We start from the raw sequence: 12,668 nt of genomic DNA on the forward strand, positions 1-12,668 counted from the left end.
TTGAGTGGGAGCGCGTGAATGTTACGCTCCATTCAATCTAATTAGTGCGCGTCTGGTATGTTTGTGGGCTTGGGGCTTGTAAGACTTGTAAGGCCTTATTGCTTGTATGTGTAGCAGGCCCGATTTAAAAATTAGGTTAATTTTAGTAGTTTATCCTTAAAAGAGAATATTTAATTAGTAGTGTAACACCCTCACTATCAGAAGTCACGCTTCCGGCTGCGCTACCCTGATAGAAAGAAGTATTACGACTATTTTACATACTAAATATTAAAATAGGAGCCTATGACTCGACAATGTATCACTGATTTCTTTGAAAAACCAGAAATAAATACTTTATCTTAAGAAAAATACAAACAGGCATAGATTCATATACAAGACTCCTTACATAATAATTCAATATATTATACATATAAAACATACAATTCTTATCCCTCTTACAAACTTGTAATAACAAAGACAAGGGAAGAAAATAATCTAATTAATACAACAGCATATAAACCAGACGCAGTATAACTCTTCTTAATGCTTCTTCATCCGGTTCCTGAAAAGGTAAAGTTGTAGGGGGGTGAGAACCTAACCACACGGTCACACCACGGAGTTTCAAAGTTGTCATAAGAAGATATTGAATAAGAAAACTGTTTTCAAGCTCAGTGATTATCATTGCCTTATGAATCTTTTAAAACCAATAGGAAATCGTTCAAAAACATTTTCAAAGAAATAATGTTTAATCCTTCAGAAGTCCGAAACCTTTTCTTTCTTATAAGAAAAACTCAATCAGAAACCAACCAGGCAATCAAACAACACAGTCATTAATTTAGCACCAAAGTTTATTCTCAAATGTAGCACGCCAGAACAAACACAGGCAAGACAGACAAGGAAAGCACAAGTAGGTAGCAGTTACAGCAAATAGTTCAAGTAGCAGTTAAGAATAGTTTAGCAATTAGGCAAACCAAAACAAGTTCAAACCCAAGCAAAGCATACAAATGCATATGATGCATGCCTGTCCTATGGCTGATGAGGCTCATCTGTCGGTTATCCAGCCAACCCGACAAGTCTGAATTGTCCTTAGACTGTCCCCCGACGTGCATCCCCAAGAGTCTATGCATAGCTTTTTCTCAAATAATCAATATTGCTCAATGGGGGTAACATTCCCGGGAATTTATATAGTGCCCGGTCACACTTACGTCATAGGGTCAACAGAGTATCGAGTTTTCAACCTGGTACACATGGTGGCAAGCCACAGCACTTAATCCAGGGAACTTCGTATCTCAGATATTTCAAATTCATAAGCCATATAAATAATCCATTCATCATTCATAAATATCTAAGACATTCTCAATATCATCATCATTCATCAATCCATATCCCATTTCCAAATTCATTCAAAAATCATATTTCAAATCAATCCTTATCATCCTTCTTTCCGTTAATCAACAATCTCAATCCAAAACATAATTCTTTCTTTGATAAATAAAGTAATCTTAAACCACATAATGCTTAAAATTAAACCTTTTTAAAATAACTACTTCAAATAAAACTTCTAATTTTATAAAATTTTGGCAGCATCTCCTCTAAAATTCGGATTCTGCCACCCTTTTCAAGTCCCAACAAAACCATTTCTCAAACTCCTTTCAATTCAATTTCAAAATAAGACCAATTTCAATATCTTAGACCATTTCCAATTAAAACTCATTTTTCAACAAATCAAGCTTATTTCTAATATTATAATCCTTTCCAGATCTCAATTCATTTCCAAAAAAGCCAACCAACATTTACTCAAACCCTTTTCAACAGTTTCAAATCCGAGTCATTCACAAATCTCAAGCCTTTTTCCAAATTCAAATTAACTCTAACATCAAATTATTTTCCAATTCTCAAATTATACTTGATAAACATTCAAATCAGATTTTCAAATTAATCTTCCACTCACTATCTCAATACCAACTCAATATTCAGAAATAGCCACAGTCTAGTAAGCAATCACATTCATTTAAGGCAATTCAGTTCAATTCATAAGACTCCATAATCACTAAAAATATTTATTTGCTTAAATATCAATTTATAACAACTCTTAAGAATAAAAATGAGTTTAATGAAAACGCCCCTACCTCGCGAAACCACTAACCAAACGCGTCGGAGAATTCCTTTTTCCTCATTCCGAAATCGAATAGCATTGACTCCGACTATTTCCCGCAACCGTATAGCCCAAAAAGCACCATTCACAACAAAACCCGACCTTGAGACATTAAAGTCACGTAAAACTCATAAACATATAATTGAATACTGACGCGAGGGTTTCGAAATAGAAACACTTACTGTACTAAGAGAATGAAACAATGACAGTGGCATTAGCTACATTGAAAACTCTCCGTAACAACACCATCAAACACGGCTCTATAGTTACAATGGTTCAACCCTGAAACGTGAATACCCAAAACCCTCAACAAGCATATAACAACAATAACAATAGGGATTTTAGTTAGGAATTCACTACAGTTATGGGAAAATAGAACGATGGAGCGGCAATTGCATTAGTACCGGGGCAACTAGAAGCAGAAGCAGAATAGAAGACAACGGTGATCCGAGACAGGGATGAATTGCATCAGAACTAGAATAGCAACTCCGGTGTTCTTCTCCAGCATCAAGGATGACAGTTCGACTTACCATCATCAACAGCAACGAGCTAGGATCCAGATTGACGACGGCGACGGCAGCACTAAACAGAAACATACACTATTTTATCCAAAATAAAAATATAGAAAAATAAAATCAGGAAGCAGAGTACGAGCAAGAGTGTTACAGTTTCAAGAATAGGAGAATTGAAATCAGAACAAGGCTGGTGTTGTCTTCGACTTTGGTGGCGGTGCACGACTCACTGGTGACTGAGGCAGCAAAGGCTTCAACCGAAACAGAACAGAATCAGAATCAACGGCAAAAACCTCGGAACAGTTCCGGTTAGCCCCATCAACGGCGACCTGAACCCTTTCTAACGGCGGTTCCTGCGATGGCTTCGTTCACCACCTCTCCTCTCTCGCTCCCTTACGTGACAGAAACGACCATGGAGACACGACGGCGGATTCGACTCCACCAGCGGTAGCAAGGGCACCCACCGAAGATGGCGAGCCTTGAGGCGACGACGGCGACCTCGCGCAACACAGCAGTGGAGAGGGGATTCACGTCACGAGGTAGCGGCAGCTCGTGAGGACGGCGCGAACTCCTCCCTCCGCTGGCGCGCTCCTTCTCTCTCGGATTCCCTCTTCTCTTCTTTGATTTATTAATTTTAACGAAACATAAACTATTAATTTTAATATAAAAAATATATAGATTTAAAATGAATTGAAATTATTGTGTGCATTTAATAAATTTCTCCTATTTCAATTTTAAAATAATCTCACCTAAAAAATAATTATGTACCTTCGTATAAATTATATTCTTTTAAAATAATACTTCAAGTGTATATTAATTACTGATAATATGATTTATCATATATGCGTATAATAAATGGTGTTGGTATATATGCACATTACATAAACAAAAAAAAAATTGAAAAATTAAAGATCTTGTTGTCAATTAGCATTATTATAAATTTAATTTTATTATTGGTTATTTATTATAATATTTTTATCATATAAAATTATTTATCTTAATATATTTAGTAAATATTTAAATTAACTGCTCTATGAAACTTTAAAAGTTTTTAGTGAAAATTTTTAAATGCGTACGACCTATCAATTGTGTCATTTTTCAACTTTTATTGTAATTTCTAAGGTTGTGAGAACCGGATCGGTCAATAAATCAGTGAGGTCACTGGTTCAATGGTTTACTGGTTCGACCGGGGTTCAACCGGAGTTTAACCGGTTTAATAAAATATTGAATAAAATTATTAAAAAACCTAAAAATAATTTTAAATATATAAATTCAATAATTTCTAACTTCATAAAATTTAAAATTTCACATAATAAATTATCCATAACTTAATATTAGAAGTTCACAAACAACTTCAAACATCAAAATTTATAACTAAAAAAAAAATGCACATAATGACAAACCCATAATGTATAAAATGTATCATAAGCTGTCACTAAGCAGTTTAAGATTTTAACATAGTATTAGACCCTTTGTCACCAAATGATCAAGGTACATCCTTGCTAACCCCTTTCTTCAAAGCAAAGTTGAATTTTAGCACAATAGTATGCATCAAGCTCATGATTATTTCAGGCATATATATCTGTACCTCCTTGTTGCCTTTTTTTTAATAATCCTTTCAAATCCATCAATCCCAAATGTTACAAGTTCATAGGCTATATAACAAACCAAAGAATTGCAGCTCTTTAAGGCACAAAATTTATATTTGATCTGTTGTAAATATCTTGAATTTTGCAGTTCTTGAATATTGTCATATCTCAACAACAATAGTATTTCATATAGCACAATTTACCAGCATTGCAAGAAGAGACATGCAATTCATGTAGCCACCTACTTTTAATTCTAAACATTAAAGAAATTTTATGGAAACACAATGTGAACATGTAAAGGAGCAAAGAATTTTTCTGATAACCTCATCATGAACACAGAATTTTTCTGATGACCTCAAACAGAATTTTTCTGATGACCTCATCATGAATCCAGATATTAATAACAAATGATGAACAGATACCAAATCATGAATCCAGATAACAAAACATGAACACAGATAACAAAACATGAACACAGATCACAAACTATAAAGCACAGAAAAATTATAAAATCAAGCACAGATAACAAATCATGAACAAATCGCAAGCTAATAAATCATAAAATCAATCACAGAAAATCAGAAGGCAGTGAGGTGGAAAGAGGAGGCGACGATTAAACAGGAGGCGAGGTGGAAGGCAGAGTATTACCGGCGGCGAGTAAGGGCGACGATGGAGGAGGCGAGCTCGGCGACGACGATGGAGGAGAGGAGCTCGGCGACGACGAAGAGGGGCTGTGGGACGGAGAAGAGGGGCTGTGGGATGTGGGATGCGGTGGCGATGGCGATGGTGGTGGCTATGCGACGGCGAAGAAGGGCTGCTCCATCGTGGGTGGCTACGTGACGGTGGGTCTGCCCGTGGTGGCTATGGTGTCTCTTGTGAGAGTGTGAGAGTTGAGAGTTGAGACTGAGATTAGGATTAGGGTTCGTGCGTTTAGCACTTTTTTTTTTAAACCCTCAAAACGACACTGTTTTGAAGTTTAATATCCAAACCAAAAACCGCTAAAAAATCGGACGGTTCTTCCGGTTCACCGGTTAACCACCAATTCGACCGATTTTTTCCCCGATTTTTTGCCAGACGATTTCTGACCTTATCCGGACCGGTTAGGTGACCGGTTTTTAGTTTTCCGGTTGAACCGGCCGGTCCGGTTCGATTTTCAGAATAACGGTAATTTCAATGACATATAGCCCATTCACGCAATATTAAATAATAGTGTACAGAAAACACTGCAACCACAAAAATAATATGTTTATATTTGTTCTATTATAGACAAATTCATAATTATATTTTAGTAACCCAAAAGGATACATAATTTTTTTGTATAAGTTGAAGGATATAGAATGAGAAACGAAATAAAGTTTAAAATCCACACAAGTTAAAAAATCTCTTAAAATATGCTGAAGCTATCGGAGTTGAATCCTATTACATCAATGATTAATAAAATACACCTGCACTATATTAATTTTAAATTAAATTTGTAAAAAAAAAGTTATTAAGCCAAAATTTCAAAACAAATGAAGCTATAACATCATTGTTTTACTCTGTAGTTTAGAAAATAGAATAATGTAAAAATTTATATTAGCAGTAAGGATTAAAAGGTAGGGATAATCCTGTAAAAAGAAGACTTTAACTAATTTCACAAGTATTCATCTTATAATTTGTCTAATTAAGAATGTAAGTCTAACATTAACAAGCATAATCAATTGTACAAATTTGGATAATGAACAAACATACCTAGATCTGAATAATCTCTCATATTCAACAAATATATATATAAATTATTCATCATTACTATTTAAGAAAAGAGTACAACTGCAAATGTGATAAAATTCAACTAGAAAATATAAATGAAGGAGAAAATAAAGAGGTAGCATATCTAAGCATTTTATATCTTTTGGTCTATTGAAAAACCTAAACATGAGAAAATGAAATACCACACACGTAAATCACTTGTTCCTTAAAGAAGACAAATTCTCAGTATAAGACAATACATAATTATAATCTCTAAAACAAAAGAATTAACTGTGGAAAAATAATAGATTTTCTTCTATCACCTGCAATCAACAGAAGAAACAGATTGAAAAAAGCACTAAAACAGGAGAAATAATAACGAAAAAAGGAGGGATGGAGAAGATATCAAAGATAATAACAGTAGTGATAGAGAGCGAGAGAGAGACGAACAGAGGGCGACAGTGACAGAGAGCGAGCTAGGGAGATCGATAGAGAGCGACAGAAAACGAGAGATTAGAGTCACAGAGAGACTACCGTATTCGCAAAAATGGATATATGGTGGTAAGGGTTCCTCGTCGGAGGCGAACTCGACTCTGAGAAGGGGAGTGGCGCCGGCAAAATGGGGTTCTCAGATGGGGAAGCTCCGAAATCGACAAATGAGAAAGGGAAAAAGGATCTCTGAAAAGGTTGGATTAGGGTTTAACATGTGTTTTTTCATTTTAAATAATAAAAATAATTTAGTCATTTCATTTATTTTTGTTTCTATTTTTATTTTGAACCAAACATGATATTGAGACATAATTTGATCATATACACCTTATACCAAATACAATACAGTCTATCTCTCAGTCTTATTCTCTCTTCCAAGCGTAATTTTATAGTACAAATTTGTATCCAATTAATACAAAAAAAATTTCTTTTTGAACAGAGTTCCTTCCACATTTTCTTTTCAATTCATTATTTTATACATTTTATTTTCTTGCAAGGTCTTTTTTTCTTTAACTTCCAAGTTTTGTATTTACAACTCCAAAATTGAAAATTGTGTGGAGTCTTCAATTTGTTTTAACATTTTAAAATTCTGTAAAGGGTTTATGAGTATATTATATGCTTCAAAGTTTACAATCTCCATAAATGTTTTCTATTTGTGCATGCATGTTTATTATATCTCAAATTCTATTTTTCTTCTTCATGCCCAATTATGAACTTTGATGCTATGAGACTTGTTGAAGAAAGTGAGTAAAAAGGCTTGTGGTGAGAAACCAAGAAGCAAGAAAGTAGAGGCGGAATAGGGAAAAGAGAAAAAGATGAAAAAGAATTTGATGTAACTGAAAAAACGTGTTATTGAAAGAATCTTTTTTTTTTTCTACATAATCATACACTGAACCTTGCTATTTTATAGCTAGGGATAACTAACTCCTAGCTAACTCTGAACTTTGCTATTTTATAGCCAAGGATAACTAACTCTAGCTAACATATCTCACATCCCCCCACAAATTTAGAGAGGCTTTTGTGCCAACCGAAGTTTGCTTTTAAATTTGCTAAACAGCAAAAGAGATGAGGGCTTAGTCATAATGTCTGCTACTTGTTCTAATCCTGGAATATGAGTAATAGCAAGTTGTCCTTGAATCACTTTATCCCTTACAAAATACATATTCATTTCAAAATATTTTGTTCGCTCATGTAAGATGGGATTATAAGCTAATAATACGGTGGACATGTTATCACAAAAGACTGTGGGAGATGAAGTGCAAGGCTGTTTTAGTTCACTAAGAAGGATTTGAATCCATATTAACTCAGAGAAAGTAGCTACCAACGCCCTAAATTCAGCCTCGGTGGAGCTTCTGCTGACAATGGGTTGCTTTGAACATTTCCAGAAAATTAAGTTTGCTCCAAATTACACACAGTACCCAGACACAGACCTTCTACCATCAACATCAGCAGCCCAATCCGAGTCTGAAAAGATAGTTAAACGAAGATCATTAGTCTTATGAAATTGAAAGACAAGATCAACTATACCTGCTAAATATCGAAGAACACGCTTTATCTCCATTCAATAATCTTGGCTCGGCTTTGACATGAATTGGCTGAGCTTGTTTACTGCAAATACGATGTATGGTCTTGTGACTATGGCATATTGAAGTCCCCCCACAATTGATCTAAACAATGTAGGATCTTTAAAAGGAGTACATGTATTTGCCGATAGTTTTAAAGAACTAATCATGGAAGTGCTAACCGGTTCAGCATCTTATATACTAATCCTGCATAATAATTCTTTTATGTATTTACTTTGACTGAGAGAAATTAAATCAAGTGAGTGAGTGACAGCCTCAATGCCAAGAAAGAAGTTTAAGTCCCCAAATCTTTTAGAAGAAAAGTTGAATGAAGCTGCTTTAAGATAGAAATTATTTCAGTGTCATTATTCTCTGTCACTAACATATCATCAATGTATATAAGTACATAGATAATAGAATTAGAAGAAAATTTTGTAAAAAGGGAAGTATCAAACTTAGTACAGGTGAACCCAAATTGTTTAAGTACAGTAGTAATGGTGAGATACCAAGCCCGAGGACTTGTTTTAAGCCATAGATGGCTTTATGCAATTTACATACAAGATGGGAATTAGAGTGTGTAAAACCTGGAGGCTGAGACATATAAATAATTTTATTGAGGATACCATTTAAAAAAGCATTGTGGAAGTCATCTTGTTTTGACTCTCTAGCCCTTTGATAATGCAAGAGTGAGTATGATTCTTATAGTGACAGGCTTAATTACATGTGAGAATACTTGATCGAAATCAACCCCAGCAGTTTGAGTATAACTTCTTGCCACAAGACAAGCTTTATGTCCCACAACCTGCCCCCTGAGCATTTTTCTTCAAGGCAAATATCCATTTGCAACTAACTACCTTTTCATTTGGTGGAAATTCTACTAAAATCCAAGTCTTGTGATGAACTAATGCTCTATATTCTGCCAGCACAACTTTCTTCCAGTGAGTGGATTGAAGAGCAGCTATGATATATTTTAGAAGATGTGGTATAGTAGAATTATCATGAGTATCGATGCTGGCATGTAACACTCTTGGTTTTGTACTTGCTGTCTTGGATCTAGTCTGCATTGGATGAATATTACCAAGAACAATGTGATTGAGGGGTAAGGTAGTGTTATCAAAGGGCAAAGCAATCTCAATTGGTGAAATAGGATTGGGTTAGTGAAAAGTGAAGAAGGAATAAGAGAATTTTTATCGAGTGCAGAATTAATGTCTTGATGATTCATTGAAGCACTTGGAGGAATAGAAGTAGACGTAGGTGGCCAGCTATGGGATCTAATTGGGTTATTGTAGAAATAGAAAAAAGGTTCAATTGAGAGGGAGGAAGAGTGGCAATAATTGGGAGTATCTCAGTAGTAGTGCCTGTAGCAGTAGTACTATCACAACTAGAATTGTTTTTAATAAAGAAACTATTGGAAGCAAATTTATCCTCATGAAACACAACATCTCTAGAGGTGATAATTTTGCCAATAGAGGTCATGCATTTGTATCTTTTTTTAGTACTAGAATATCCAACAAAAATGCACGGTTGTGATCGTAGTTCTAATTTATGTTGATTATAAGGTCTCAAGTTAGGAAAAGACAAGCAACCAAATACTCGAAGAAAACTATAGTCTAAAACATGATGAAAAAGAATTTCAAATAGAGATTTATATGAGGTGACATAAGAATGCATTCTGTTTATTAAGTACATAGTAGTAGAAAAAGCTTCACTCTAAAGATACAATAGTAAAGAAGCAGTAGCTAAGAGAGTTAGGCCAATTTCTACAATGTGTCTATGCTTTCGCTCAGCAAGACCATTTTGTTGTGGGGTATATGGACATGATAATCTGTGTTCGATACCTTCCTCTCTTTGATAGTGTGAAAAAGTATTGGATAAATATTCCTTACCATTGTCAGTTTGAAGAGCTTTTAAAAAATAACCAAGTTACTTTTCCATGAAAGACTTGTATTATTTAAAAACTGAAAACACTTGATTTTACTTGTTAAGAGATAAATGCTGGTATGTTTAGAAAAAATATCTACAAATGAAACATAGTACCTAAAGCCATGCAAAGATAAAATGTGGCTGGACCCTAAACATTCGAAACAACTAGAGATAGTGGCGAATTATAAATGCGATTAGACAAAGAATAAGGTAAAGAATGAGCCTTAGCCATGCAACAGAATTCACAATTAAGCTTACAATCTAAATTTTATTCTCATGTGCAATAGGTAACTCACATTTAGTAATTATATTCTCTACAATTTGAAGAGTAGGATGGCCAAATCTCTTATGATAAGTATCTAAGGAAGCATGTTTAGCTAAAAAAATAGAAGGTGATGTCATATTCTTCAAAATTTTAACTTTCTCAAACTTATACATTCCATTTTCAGCCTTGCCTCGGAGAAGAACCTCCTCGGTAGCCTGCAATTTTACCAAACAAAATTCAGGCCAAAAAGAGAAGTATACATGATTATCTTTAGCAAATCTAGATACACTGATCAGATTCTGAGTTATAGATGGAACTAGCAATAAATCGTATAATTTATAACGTTTTCTTGTTGCACAACATTGTAAAAAGGATTGTCCAACTTTAGAGATATTCATACCTGATCTGTTGCCAAAATATACCTATTCTTGACCTTAGTAGTCTTGAGAGTATTGTAGATTTTGTGATTCATGTGTGTAGTGATGTGTTGCTCCTGTGTCACCATACCATGAAGAATTTGCCACAGATGCAGGAGTTGCAATCATTGCATGTGGATTATGAAATGATGGATGGGGTGACAGTGCATTGTGCATGGAGATGGAGGGGTTATTTTGTTGAGCATGATTAAAATTTTGATCAAAACGAAAGAAGCAATAGCTGGCTGCCTGGCTACATGACCCAACTTGCCACAAATTTGGCACTGTGGTCGATTTTGATTATTGAAGGAGCCTCTTCCACCTCTACCAAATCTCCTCCAGGTCCACGCCTTCCTCCAGGTCCACGTCGCAAAATTTCGTTGTTGTTGTCTCTGCTAGTTCCATAAGAGGGAGTTGTCTCTGGTGGTTTTATAGGGTGAAGATGCTGTTTGAGAAACATGAACCTGCACCATTGTTGAATCAGGCTTCTTGAACCTTTCTACGATTTCTTTTTCTGCCATAAATAATGTTTCAAGATCAGGAATTTCATAAGATGAATCTTTTGATGAAATCAGTGTAATGAAGGAGTGATAATCTTCATTAAGGCCATCTAGTATAACATTTGTGTATTCTGAGTTTGAAATTAGTATCTTACAGCAGCTAAAGTGTCAGCCAGTTTCTTGATCTTTGTAATACCCGGTCTAACCGAAATTAATTAAATAATAAGTTAAATGGGAGCGAATATGGTTAGAAGATTCGGCAATTGGAATTTGATCATCTAAATATGACATTTAGATTCAGTGAATTTTTCCGAGTCAGAAAATATAGTTTTCTGCGTAAAAGCGCGCAGTGAAATTTTGACCAGTAGTACAGGCTGAGATCTGTCTGGCACTACAGCTGAGGAAATTGATTATGGGTAAATAAGATTAAGAAATGAGGAATTATAATTAGGGAAGGTAGAAATATTTAAAGTGCGATTTAGAGCGCTAATCTTAAAGGTTTTGGTCCAAAATTGGGCCAATGGGAAAAAATAAGTGACCCGGGCCTAAGTGGGCCCAAGACCCAACATATATAAACATTAGTTGTGAGCATTTCAGCTCATTTTACCCTAAAAAGAAGGGTTGGGGCGCTGATTTGAGAAGAGAGAAGAGAAGAGAGAAAACCTAACTCTCTTTGATCTTCAAACCACCATAACTTGAGCTACGGAGCTCCGATTGACGAGCCGTTTGCGGCCACGCATCACTCTTCTCATCCTCTACAATTCTATCTAAGTTTTGTGGTGAGTATTCCATTCATCTCTGCCCAGTTTTCGAAATTCTCCACTGTTACACGTTTTTGGGTAGTTAGTGTTGAAATCTTATGATTTTAGGTGTTTAGGAATACTCCAACATGGATTCTAAGCGGGTTCTATCCCTACTTCATATGGGCTGAGGTAAGAAGTGCTCAAACCCTTGTGATTTGTCATTTTTATGAGCCATAGGTTGATGTATGTATGTGATATTGGTTATGTTAGTGTATTTGGTGATGTTGGTGCACAATTGGGAGATTGGTATTGCTTGAGGAGCTTTGGTGAGGCTTGGAGCTAAGGTTGGTGAAGACTTCTAAAGAAGAGGTTCAATTGGTTTGGCTACAAGAGGTACGGTTTAAGTTTCATTTAAGTACCGTGTGTTGTGATGAGAATTCCTAGGCTAGATGCCCCTAGGATTAAGTTTGGATTGCGTAAATGGTTAGTGCTAATATGCATAGTTGGTATGTAATGTGAATTAATGATTGGGTTGAGAATTGTGTAGCCTTGTATGCTTGGTGTATTGAGAATTTGATGTATTGGGTAATGAGTATTGATTTGTGATTTATGCATTTAAATTGTGAAATTGGGCCGGAGGCCGGAAAAAGGTAAGAAAGGTAAGTTGATGTGTGCATTGTATGATGACACAAGTGATTGGATGAATTTCAGATAATGAATATATGAATGATTGGGTTGGTTATTAAATAATAAGGTTTGAGGAGTTGAAGTGTGGAATTTGGTAAATTTGGGTGAAATTATATAGAT

Source organism: Arachis hypogaea, chromosome 18, assembly GCF_003086295.3.
Source record: "Arachis hypogaea cultivar Tifrunner chromosome 18, arahy.Tifrunner.gnm2.J5K5, whole genome shotgun sequence".
Classification (NCBI taxonomy): Eukaryota; Viridiplantae; Streptophyta; class Magnoliopsida; order Fabales; family Fabaceae; genus Arachis; species Arachis hypogaea.